Source organism: Octopus sinensis, linkage group LG5, assembly GCF_006345805.1.
Source record: "Octopus sinensis linkage group LG5, ASM634580v1, whole genome shotgun sequence".
In the NCBI taxonomy this organism is placed as follows: domain Eukaryota; kingdom Metazoa; phylum Mollusca; class Cephalopoda; order Octopoda; family Octopodidae; genus Octopus; species Octopus sinensis.
In genome coordinates, this window is record NC_043001.1 from 449,677 (window position 1) to 463,759 (window position 14,083).

Genomic DNA, 14,083 nt, shown 5'->3' on the forward strand with positions numbered 1-14,083 from the left:
TGATACCATGTATGCACAGGTATAAGAAATCAATATGTGATACCATGTATGCACAGGTATAAGAAATTTATATGTGATACCATGTATGCACAGGTATAAGAAATTTATATGTGATACCATGTATGCACAGGTATAAGAAATCAATATGTGATACCATGTATGCACAGGTATAAGAAATCAATATGTGATACCATGTATGCACAGGTATAAGAAATTTATATGTGATACCATGTATGCACAGGTATAAGAAATCAATATGTGATACCATGTATGCACAGGTATAAGAAATCAATATGTGATACCATGTATGCACAGGTATAAGAAATCAATATGTGATACCAAGTATGCACAGGTATAAGAAATCAATATGTGATACCATGTATGCACAGGTATAAGAAATTTATATGTGATACCATGTATGCACAGGTTTAAGAAATCAATATGTGATACCATGTATGCACAGGTATAAGAAATCAATATGTGATACCATGTATGCACAGGTATAAGAAATTTATATGTGATACCATGTATGCACAGGTATAAGAAATTTATATGTGATACCATGTATGCACAGGTATAAGAAATTTATGTGTGATACCATGTATGCACAGGTATAAGAAATCAATATGTGATACCATGTATGCACAGGTATAAGAAATCTATATGTGATACCATGTATGCACAGGTATAAGAAATCAATATGTGATACCATGTATGCACAGGTATAAGAAATCAATATGTGATACCATGTATGCACAGGTATAAGAAATTTATATGTGATACCATGTATGCACAGGTATAAGAAATTTATATGTGATACCATGTATGCACAGGTATAAGAAATTTATATGTGATACCATGTATGCACAGGTATAAGAAATCAATATGTGATACCATGTATGCACAGGTATAAGAAATCTATATGTGATACCATGTATGCACAGGTATAAGAAATCAATATGTGATACCATATATGCACAGGTATAAGAAATCAATATGTGATACCATGTATGCACAGGTATAAGAAATCTATATGTGATACCATGTATGCACAGGTATAAGAAATCAATATGTGATACCATGTATGCACAGGTATAAGAAATCAATATGTGATACCATGTATGCACAGGTATAAGAAATCTATATGTGATACCATGTATGCACAGGTATAAGAAATCAATATGTGATACCATGTATGCACAGGTATAAGAAATCAATATGTGATACCATGTATGCACAGGTATAAGAAATCAATATGTGATACCATGTATGCACAGGTATAAGAAATCTATATGTGATACCATGTATGCACAGGTATAAGAAATCAATATGTGATACCATGTATGCACAGGTATAAGAAATCAATATGTGATACCATGTATGCACAGGTATAAGAAATCTATATGTGATACCATGTATGCACAGGTATAAGAAATCAATATGTGATACCATGTATGCACAGGTATAAGACTCAATATGTGATACCATGTATGCACAGGTATAAGAAATTTATATGTGATACCATGTATGCACAGGTATAAGAAATCAATATGTGATACCATGTATGCACAGGTATAAGAAATCAATATGTGATACCATGTATGCACAGGTATAAGAAATTTATATGTGATACCATGTATGCACAGGTATAAGAAATTTATATGTGATACCATGTATGCACAGGTATAAGAAATTTATATGTGATACCATGTATGCACAGGTATAAGAAATCTATATGTGATACCATGTATGCACAGGTATAAGAAATTTATATGTGATACCATGTATGCACAGGTATAAGAAATCAATATGTGATACCATGTATGCACAGGTATAAGAAATCTATATGTGATACCATGTATGCACAGGTATAAGAAATCTATATGTGATACCATGTATGCACAGGTATAAGAAATCAATATGTGAAACCATGTATGCACAGGTATAAGAAATCTATATGTGATACCATGTATGCACAGGTATAAGAAATCTATATGTGATACCATGTATGCACAGGTATAAGAAATCAATATGTGATCCCATGTATGCACAGGTATAAGAAATCAATATGTGATACCATGTATGCACAGGTATAAGAAATCAATATGTGATACCATGTATGCACAGGTATAAGAAATCAATATGTGATACCATGTATGCACAGGTATAAGAAATCAATATGTGATACCATGTATGCACAGGTATAAGAAATCTATATGTGATACCATGTATGCACAGGTATAAGAAATCAATATGTGATACCATGTATGCATAGGTATAAGAAATCAATATGTGATACCATGTATGCACAGGTATAAGAAATCTATATGTGATACCATGTATGCACAGGTATAAGAAATCAATATGTGATACCATGTATGCACAGGTATAAGAAATCAATATGTGATACCATGTATGCACAGGTATAAGAAATCAATATGTGATACCATGTATGCACAGGTATAAGAAATCTATATGTGATACCATGTATGCACAGGTATAAGAAATCAATATGTGATACCATGTATGCACAGGTATAAGAAATCAATATGTGATACCATGTATGCACAGGTATAAGAAATCTATATGTGATACCATGTATGCACAGGTATAAGAAATCAATATGTGATACCATGTATGCATAGGTATAAGAAATCAATATGTGATACCATGTATGCACAGGTATAAGAAATTTATATGTGATACCATGTATGCACAGGTATAAGAAATTTATATGTGATACCATGTATGCACAGGTATAAGAAATCAATATGTGATACCATGTATGCACAGGTATAAGAAATTTATATGTGATACCATGTATGCACAGGTATAAGAAATTTATATGTGATACCATGTATGCACAGGTATAAGAAATTTATATGTGATACCATGTATGCACAGGTATAAGAAATCTATATGTGATGCCATGTATGCACAGGTATAAGAAATTTATATGTGATACCATGTATGCACAGGTATAAGAAATCAATATGTGATACCATGTATGCACAGGTATAAGAAATCTATATGTGATACCATGTATGCACAGGTATAAGAAATCTATATGTGATACCATGTATGCACAGGTATAAGAAATCAATATGTGAAACCATGTATGCACAGGTATAAGAAATCTATATGTGATACCATGTATGCACAGGTATAAGAAATCTATATGTGATACCATGTATGCACAGGTATAAGAAATCAATATGTGATCCCATGTATGCACAGGTATAAGAAATCAATATGTGATACCATGTATGCACAGGTATAAGAAATCAATATGTGATACCATGTATGCACAGGTATAAGAAATCAATATGTGATACCATGTATGCACAGGTATAAGAAATCTATATGTGATACCATGTATGCACAGGTATAAGAAATCAATATGTGATACCATGTATGCACAGGTATAAGAAATCAATATGTGATACCATGTATGCACAGGTATAAGAAATCAATATGTGATACCATGTATGCACAGGTATAAGAAATGAATATGTGATACCATGTATGCACAGGTATAAGAAATCACTACTGGCAGTTAGTTTCTCAGCTGGAAAATTAGCTTTAACTCTAAGGAGTTCAGTCAATCTATCTACATGTAATAAGATACCTAGGGCAGGTGTGGTTTACAGCAGGAGGCAATAGGAGTGCCATATAATTCATGAATACATTATTGGTTAGCATCAGGTTAGCACCAGTTGAATAGATCTATGATCAAAGATGCCTTAGCATTGGCCATATCATCTCTTTTTCCTTCAAGACATAAATTGTATCTAGAAGTACATTATTTAATATGTGCTTCTTTTTTAAAGATAGTAGGGTGTGATTTGAGGAAGATCTGGTTGCTATTTCAAGCTTGTTGAGCAACACTGTTGCCTGTTGTAGTTTCATAATTCTTTTATATTTTGTTGTGATGCACTGTTGAGTTAGATCTTACCAGACATCTCTCTATGGTCAGTAAAGAAAATTATTCACTGATTGATACTTCTAATTAAGTGGATAAATAACTAACTTTGAACCTTTTTTTTACTCAGATAAAGAGTGGTAGAGCCCATCGTCCTTTCTAGTAGTTTCAAAAGGTGAATGCAGTTTATGTTTAAGTTTCAGGTTAGGTGTTTATGTAAAGGAGAGAGAGAGAGAGAGCGGGAGAGAGAGAGAGGGAGGGAGAGAGAGAGAGGGAGGGAGAGAGAGAGAGAGAGTTGTGCTATATGTACTAATGCACATGTATTTGCCTTATAAAAGTATTCATCTAGAACTACTGATATACATAACAATTGACAATATAAAATGGTATAATAAAGAACTATTAATATCACAAAGCTATTTGTATACAAGTATTAATATGATATAGAGTAGATCATATAGAATAGATAATATACTATAGACATTATCAATATCATATCGTGTACATATTAGCAAAGAGTGAGAATCAGTACACGGAAACAGAAATGTCCTGCTGTATTGAAGTTGAATTATCTTCTTTTGTGTTGCTGTTGACTTTGCATTTTGGATTTTATGAGAACAGAGAAGTACCAGATTAAGTGGGGTTTGAAAAAAAAGTAACGATAAAATACCTTGAAGGTTCCAACAGGGCTACAGTCCAATAGTTGAAACCATTAGAAGAACAGAGAAATTTATTGCTAGCTATTGATATAGAATTTGAGTAGTAAGTTGATAGGAATGACACAGAGCCAGATGAAAGATCTTACAGATATTTAGTTCCATAATTCTACGTTTAGAATTTATATTTCATTATCCCTTGAGAGTGACAAGTTTTTCATCCCTCTTCACTCTCTGTTGTAAAATTACTGAAATATGTACCAGTAATATTCTGGGATAATCCAATTGGTTAAGTAACCCCTCTTTCACAAAATTTATCTTAGGCTTTCTAATAGAAAATAATTAGCAATTATTCAGTTGTTTTTCTTTCAAAATAACTTTTCAAGGCTTTTTAGAATGGTGGAAAAGAGAGAGTAAGCTGACTTCAGACTGGAAACCTGGCCCAAATGTTTGCAACAGAGTCAGCTCTGGTGGAGATTCCCAGGGGCCGAGTGGTAAAACAGACTAATCCTATCACCTAAGAGTAGGCTTCCATACAATTTCCCTCTACAAATTTTGCTCACAAGACTTTCATTAACCTGAGGCTTTGGTACAAGACACTTTCCCAAGGTGCCACACAGTAGAATAAACCATGAAATCACGTTATTGTAAAGTGAACTTCTTCATACAACCATGCCTACTGCAACACAACAGTGAAAACAGACAACAGACAACGTATACGTATATAATATATGCGTGTGCATGTGTGTGTGTGCATGTGTGTGTGTGAAATAATATACCACAACAAATTATTTTCCTCTTCTTTTTTTCTTTTTGCTTTACAAAATACACAATACAGAAAAGAAAAAGAAGAAAAAAAGTGACTTTTAATATAAGAAAATTAAAATCACGAAAATAACGGTGAAAATTTGCAGTGATTTATCAAAATACAAGACAGAAAATGTGCAGACTTAATATATATATATAGTCAATGAATTGTTTGTCAACCCTTAAACTTCTCCTTCTTTCTGTAAGTTCTATACTGAATGGGAATGGTATTAGTTTATAAGAATTTTCTATTTTATAATATTTTTAAAAGAAAATAATTTGCATGGAGGATATAGGAAATATAAATGAAAATATTTAGACATCTAATTTTGAAAATTATTGATTTAGCAAAATAAAATCTAAGACTAAAGACAACTGCAATTAGTGTGTAATTAACAAGTCACTTTTAAATTGTAATCACTTCAATGATGTAAGAAAGAAAAAAGAAATTAAAGATTTTAAAATTGGCATTATGGCATGTAAAAATAAAGAAAATAATTTTAAAAGTATAAAGATATTAATATTTAATTTAATTTAATCTAATCTAAACAATTCTCTTGTTCTCTATGTATGTATGTATGTATATATATATATATATATATATATATATATATATATATATATATATATATACACATGTGTGTGTGTGTGTGTGTGTGTGTGTGTTCATGTATATGTATTTATATGTGTGTATACTATTGCTAGTAAACCAAACTTTTAATATTGTAATTTTAATTATTTTCACATTCAGACAATATTCTAAAATTTACTGACCTAAAATGTATGTGCCCAAATTATTTCAATATATAAGGCTACATTCACTTATTCACACACACATGCAAATGTGTGTGTGTGTACACCCCACCATATAAAATGATAATTAATGGAAGTGTTACAGGAGAGGTTAAGTCATTATTAGATATATTTGTTGTTTTGGTCATTATTCTTTTTTCACTCCCAATAGAAAAAAAACCCCAACAAGCTGGTTATTGCTTTTTCCATGCAGTATAAAATAACATTGAAGCTGGGTAGAAGTAAGAGGGTAGACAAGTCCATTTATGCAATAGAAATTACCTGGAACATTTCTTTTCAAATGTCCATAAATACGTCCCGTATGGGATTGCATGAAAACAGAAAAAAATTATTGATTTTCATTGTTAAACTTTTACCAACATACACAGTAGGACCAATTGGAGTGAATGTTGTTCCTTAATGTTTAAAGTTTGTTCATTTTTTTTTTCATTTCTTCAAGGTTGAAAATTAGGGAAAATAAAGTAAATAAAAATAATTAAAGTTTTCTTTCTCCTGATGATGTGTGTATGTAGATTTTCAATCTGTGGCCATACAAAGAATGAAAAATTTGGGGAATTTTTTTCTATCTTTCTTTCTTTTTCTTTTATTTTTTCTTGATATCAAGAAAATTTTATTTTGTAGAACAGTGCAAAATGTATTTTTTGTTATGCAGAATATTTTGAAATCTTACAAAATAAATAAATGAATAAATAAATAACACAAAGAAAAGTGCCTCAGTAGCTTTGAGGAATATGATTTGGGCAATTTTCTCTTAAATGCTAATAATATTTTCTGTTTCACTTAGTTTTTATTTAGAAGTCTATCTTGGGAATTGGAATTAATTTATTGAATGGTGGTTGCATTATGCGTAATCTTTTAAGCACTCTCAAGATATTTGGTTCAAATTTTAATTAATTTCATTTAAATCTTTACTTGTCTTTATTTTACTACACATTTTGAATATTGAATGTTATACATTCACTTGTCTTATAGATATTTATGACATAAATAGAATGTCTTTGACGGTGAAACAATGAAAAATATGGCTATGAACTTAACAAATGGAATAAAGAAACACAATTACAGTTAAACAAACTTGGCAATAATCTTACATAGAATATATTTATAACATATTTAATAGAGAATGTCAGCTATAGCAGTTAGAGATATTTAAAAAAATATTTTTCACCCTGATGGTACTTTTGAGACAATTCACATGACTTATATTTGAGTACTCCTTTAGTACTTTTGGATCACTGAGACACTAAGTGAAGATTTCTTCTGGGCAAGTAAACTTAGTGGAGACTCACCTATCTAATAAGTGATACCCAGAACAAAAGGGGATTCAAACTCAGCAGTTTTAAGTCACTGGAATACTTATTAATTATGCCCATAGAAGTAAGCATTACACCCAAAGGGTTCCTATTTACAGCCAAGTGAACTGAGTTATTTGAAAGTTAAGTGTAGTTCTGGTGACTGGAATGCAAACTATGAACCCTTGCTTGGGAATACAAACTGTGTTAAAAGCAAACTGTTACCACCAATAATGATGAGCAAGCAGCCTTCAATACTGCCCCCATTGGTTCATGGTATACCTCTGCTGCTGTTACATTAGTGCTGAATCAGGAGTAAAACCTTGGATGACCATCCGAGAAACTTTCACATTACATAACTTACTAGCTTTGGATTAGCAGATTCCATGACAAACACAGAATTCTGTGACACCATTAAGGATAGGATTCCTTTGTGTTATAAATCTCTGTCAGAAAATATGTTGAGGAGAAAGTGGAATTTACATTCATACTATGATAGTCCTATAAACTTAGCAAGGACAAAGAACAATAGTGCTGCATAGTGCATCTACTTGCTGTTAAAACTAATTACAATCATATTCAAATCAACAAAGACATCACCATCATTAATCACTATTAATTATCACATGGACTTACATATCAAAATGGCTAATGCAGCTATTACATCGATAGACTATAAGGGAGCAATAATATTTCAAAAGGGAAAATTTAAATCACTCTCTCGAGTTTCTTACAACATATGATCATTGGGTGAGTCAGGCATTCTAGGAAATTCTATAAAACAATAAAACATAACTGATTGTGTGATGAAACAATACACCAGTCTACCATGAAAATCACTCAAAGAAGTGAGCAAAGTCCATATGACCAAAACAACTGATAAAAGATTTATTGATATTCATTATCACCAGATTCAAATTTGAAATCACACACACACACGCACACGCACAAAACTAATTTAATGGTGAGCAAACTCTACTTTATGCATTGAGCATTTTCCATTAATTTGTACGTACAAATTTATGTGTACACATGTGCAAATGCGTGTGTGTTTGTGTGTGTGTGAGTGCATGCATGCATGCGTGTGTGTATGTGTGTGTGCAAAATCATGTCTAAAATACAAGTCTCACAACAACAGACACTAAATAAAACTAATTTTAGATAATTATCTTAGTATAATCTAAAATGCAACTATCACAACATTAAATGTTTTATTTAAAGATAAGTTTTGTATGATTAACAAATATCTAATGCAACCATTACAATAATAGACTACTTACCGAGATACTGGGCCCACGCGCGTGTGCACACACACAGACACACACACACATAACTGCAATGCAACTACTTCATTCATAAATTACTTACTTTTGGCATTGATCTTAGAGCTGGAATAACACCATTTATTTTTCTGTCACACACATACACACACATGTAAACTTTCTATGTTAATAAATTAAATGTGTAATACTTGAACTGGAATTTAATGGTCTTCATAATGTGAAAGTAATATAACTTATTTTCCATTTACAACTTTGAACTACAAACATTTAAATCATGCATAAGCAATAAAGGCAATGATAGGGACCAGTGGTATTATCAGTTGCTCTCTCTCTCTCTTGCTATATATATATACACACACACACACATGTATGTATGTATATCTATCTATCTATCTATCTATCTATCTATATATATATATATATATATATATATATATATATATATATATATATATATATATATACATACACAGATAAATATACATATTTCTGCACACACTGAAAATTCAACTGAGTATTGAATCTTTTATTAAATGATTTTTCATATTTCCTTATTTGCCCATTGTGTTTTAGTTTAAAGTAATAACATTCTAAATCCTTGAGATCTTGGTCTCGTCTGAATAAAGGAAATACAAAGAGATCACTAATTTAAAATTGATAATACAGAGTTCTGTATTTAAGAGATGAGGAATTATATACATTATTTACATTTGATGGATATTTGTTCTCATCTTGTTTGTTGTTAACAACAAACAAGATGAGGACAAATATCCATCAAATGTAAATAATGTATACAAGTTTCAAATTGATACCTAAAATACATTTGCATCTTGAACAAAACATCTTTACACACACACACACACACACACACACACACACATATATAAACGTGTGTGTGTGTGTGTATACTTTAACGAACTTCAAGATTGTATTGAGCACTTGTATGCTTTTGTAACACAACCTGTGTGTCTCCACTGCCTATGAGTTTTGCTTTAAATCTCTCTTGCCTCTTGCACCGCATTGCTTATCTCTGAATCATGCTTTCCTCCCTTCTCACTGCACCGTGTGCTAGTCTGACTATGGATGGTAGTGGATCTTCTCTGTTTGCTGTACAGTACTTCCAGTGTAGCGAAGGATAGCATTACACCTATGTGACCGTTTCATAAACTCTCTATCCCCTCTCGCTCATTTGTTACCCAACTCAAGGCTTATGCATAAGAGGCTTCCTAAGATATACATGTATTTCATACACTCTACCTGTACCCCCTTGCTGGTTGTTCAGTATCAGTATCCATCATTCACTGTTACCATTTATCCATCTCTTGCTGTTTATCGTGATCTTACTTAAAGGCTTACTGATGCTGGTATTTAATTAAAATGCACTCCCTTTAGTCTTCTTTAAGATACAACACTTACCCAAGTGCTGGTACCATGAAAAACATGTACCGAGTACATTCTGTAAAGTGGTTGACATCAGGAAGGCCATCCAACCATGTAAATTAAAGCCAAAAATGAAACTTAGGAGCACGGCAATGACTCATTTAATTCATGTCAGTATGGAACACACACACATATATCACTGCGTGGTACCTTGAGCAAGTGTCTTCTACTATAGCCTTGTGAGTGGATTTGGTAGACAGAAACTGAAAGAAGCATATCATATATATATATATGTATGTACATGTATATGTTTGTTACCACACCATCATTTGACAACAAATGTTGATGTGTTTACGTCCCTATATCTTAGCAGGTTGGCTAAAGAGACCGATAGAGTAAGTACTAGGCTTACAAAGAATAAGCTCTGGGGTTGATTTGTTTGACTAAAGGTAGTGCTCCAGCATGGCCACAGTCATATGACTGAAACGAATAAAAGAATATATACATATCTATATATGTATAAATTGAACTGAAGTTAAATGTACTTTAAGATTGTAGATAGAATTCAAAAAGTTAGTGTTTCAAATCTTGGGTGTTCCCCGTCTTGTTTATTTCATAATTCCAACGTAGCCATTTAGGAACGGAAAACAAACTGGCAACCCATTTCAATATTCTTGGATGTAAATACATGTTGAAGCTGTAGCTTAACAAAATATGAACAATGCCTTTTTCTTTTTTAAGTTCAAAACGTAAAACTCATACAATAATTAAGTGGTACAGTAATTAGCAGCTGGGCAAGATAGAAAAAAAAAAAGCTGGTGAAATGTTTTTGAAAGCTACAAAATTAAACTTTTCCTTCTGTCTTTTTTAATAATTTTGTGAATATGTTGCCGAGTTTACTGCTTATGTTTTCTAATTTTCAGTATAATCATGATTTTGGTTGAATTTTATCAGGAATATTATGACAGGAGTTTCGTTGAGACTTTTATTCAGATATGAAGACTTTTATTATAAGCAGTCATAAGTAGGTTGTTGGTATTAAATTTCTCCACATTTATTAATTCTTTTTTATATTTCCAAAATTGGGCATTTGCCTGTTGTTGATTCAATCATTTTTACACCTCAATGCCCTATACTCTGCTAATTGTTCATTTATATAAAATAAAACTGGAACTTATTGTTGGTAATGTACTCAAACTGATGATTATCCAAAAGTAGAAGTACAGTGACAGTAATGAAGTTTGAACTCACGACCATGGGGTCCTTAGTATACAGCACTCAACCAAAAGGTGATTGATATCTTCATCTCCTTTCCTACATATTTTTCATTTGCTATCTGACTGAGTTTCGTCAATCTTTGCCTTTATCAGATTTGTCATTGAGTGGCTATAATTAGTATTTTGGTCTCTCGCTCCAAGCTCCAATCCATCAGCCACAGCCAAGACGTGGCTTTAATGATATTCCCTTCAATTAATTTTGATTCTAGCACCTTCTTAATTCTCTTCTTGTACTCTTGTTTAGTGACTTTCTCTCTCATTTCTCCTCCCATTATTCTATAGTCTTGCAACACTCCTAGGTATTTGTATCTCTCATTATGCCCTAGTGATTTAATGATGTCGTCTTGTGATAATTTTATGCCATCAGAGTTTACCTTCCAGCCTATCTTCAAAATTAACTCTGCACACTTATTTACCCCAACTGTATTCCCTCCTCCTCCCCTCCTCCTCACCACTGCCGCTGCCACCACCATCACCATCCTCCTCCTCCTCCTCCTCCTCATCATCATCATCATCATCATTCATGGTGTACATGAATGTCTTGCATTCGGAATCAATATTCTTGATACCAGGTCATACTCAGTTTCTCTCTAACATACAAGACAGTGTGTTAGAGAGAATCAAAATGTGAGAGAGAGAAGTGTATATGGACAGACAATGGAATGCTTGCTCTTAGTGATCCTAAAAAGAAAGAGGTGTAGAAGAGCTATTATGAAGGATTATAAATGTGGAGAATGAGTGGGATAAAGGGAGTCTCCTTTATGTGAACCCAACAGAAGGACCAGCTGTCCTAGTTGACAGTAGCATGGTAGTTAATGCAATTATATTTATAAAGGCGAGGAAGGCCCCTGGTCCATCAGGAATGACTGCAGAGAAGCTTAAGATATCTGGTGGAGTTCGATACAGCCTAGTCAAGCGCATAGTAACTCAGGTTACTCAGGAAGGCATAATCCCTAGTGACTGGCGCTGCAGCATCATCGTCAGCTGCTGCAAGGGAAATGGAGCTACCTTTCATAGACATAATTATAGAAGCATCAAATTGCTGGACCAGATGATGAAAGTTGCCAAGAGAGTTATAGCTTGATTAGGAACAGATTTAGACTAGATGAAATGCAGTTTGGCTTTGTCCCAGGGCGAAACACCCCTATTTTCATAGTCAGGCAACTGCAAGAGAAGTATTTGGCCAAGAACAAGTTGTTGTATTTGGCATTTGTTGATCTAGAGAAAGCCTTCACTTGAGTAAACCATTCTGTAACATGGTGGTCTCTGAGGAAGCTAGGGCTAGACGAATGGCTTGTGAAAGTAGTACAGGCCATGTACAGGAGTGTTGTTAGTAAGGTAAAGAGTCAGCCATGGGTACAGTGATGAATTTAGTGTACAAGTTGGTGCCCACCAACGCTTGGTTCTCAGCCCCACTCCTATTTATCAACATCTTCCAGGCCATAACAGAGAAATTTAAGGCTGAGAACTACTATATGCTGATGATGTTATCCTCATAACAGAATCTGTAACAGAATTAAAAGGAAAATTCAAGGGGTGGAAACAGGACCTGGAATCAAAGGGTCTTAGAGTTAACTTAACAAAGACCAAGATCCTAATAAACAAGAAATTAGACAGGACCCTTCACCCTTCAGGTAAATGGCCCTGTATGATGTGTAGGAAAGGTGTAGGCAGAAATTCTATTTGGTGTACACAGTGCAAGCCATGGACACACAAGAGGTGCAATGGAATAGTAGGAAGGTTAGCAGAGAATGTAGTGTTTGTATGTGGAAGATATACAGGAGCTATAAAGACCACAGATACATGAGAAACTAATTTTCTCAAGTATCCTGGAAGTTCTCTGGAAGTTGTAGTTAATATCTGCTACCTTGGTGACCTAATTAGCAGTGGAGGAGGGTGTAAAGAAGTTGCTATTGCAAGAATATGTATAGGACAGAAAAAGTTTGGAGAGATTTTACTCTTTTGGAAACCAAAGGTCTCTCTCCAAATGAAAGGAAGATTGTCTGATGCATGTGTACGAACTAAATGCTACATCATAGTGAGACATGGGCCCTGAATGCAGAAGATATGCAAAGACTAGAGAGGACTGAAGCTGGTATGCTCCTCTGGATGTGTAATGTCAGTGTACATGTGCAACAGACCACTAGTGTATTGTGAGAAAAGTTAAGTATAAGAAGAATTACATGCAGTGTGCAAGAGACGAGACTGTGCTGGTATGGTCATGTGATGCAGATGAATGAAGAGAGTCGCATTAAGAAGTGTCAATCATTTAAAAAGGAGAGAAGTTGAGGAAGAGGAAGACCCAGGAAGACTTGGGATGAAGTATTGAAGGCTGATCTCAAAGCACTGAACCTTATGAAAGAGATGACAGAAGACTGAGGTATGTGGTGCATTGCTGTACTCAGGAAGAGATACCCATCACAACAGGATTGAGATCTTAGTACCAAGTGCCATGTCAAAAAAGCATATGTATGGGTATTGGTGCCACAGGCAAAACACTGGTGTTGGTACTGCATAAAAGCACTACTGTTGGTGCCACGTAAAAAGCACTCATTCTACTCTGTAAACTGGTTGGTATTAGGAGGGGCATCCAGCTGTAGAAACCAAGCTAAAACAGGCAAGGAACATGTTGCAGCCCCTGCCCTTACCAGTT

At 33.6% G+C, this 14,083-nt stretch overlaps 1 protein-coding gene across 3 annotated transcripts in view; it reads right to left on the bottom strand.

The window, feature by feature from the left end:
• Positions 1-14,083, bottom strand: part of LOC115212029 (irregular chiasm C-roughest protein) — a 275,233-nt gene that overhangs the window by 53,019 nt on the left and 208,131 nt on the right. Inside the window, exon 13 of one of the 3 annotated variants that reach the window (XR_004999319.1) lies at positions 6,460-6,470. The exons of the other annotated variants lie outside the window; for them this stretch is intronic. The gene's annotated coding sequence lies outside the window, so the exon portion shown is untranslated. The remainder of the gene's footprint in view (positions 1-6,459; positions 6,471-14,083) is intronic. 3 annotated transcript variants of the gene reach the window in all.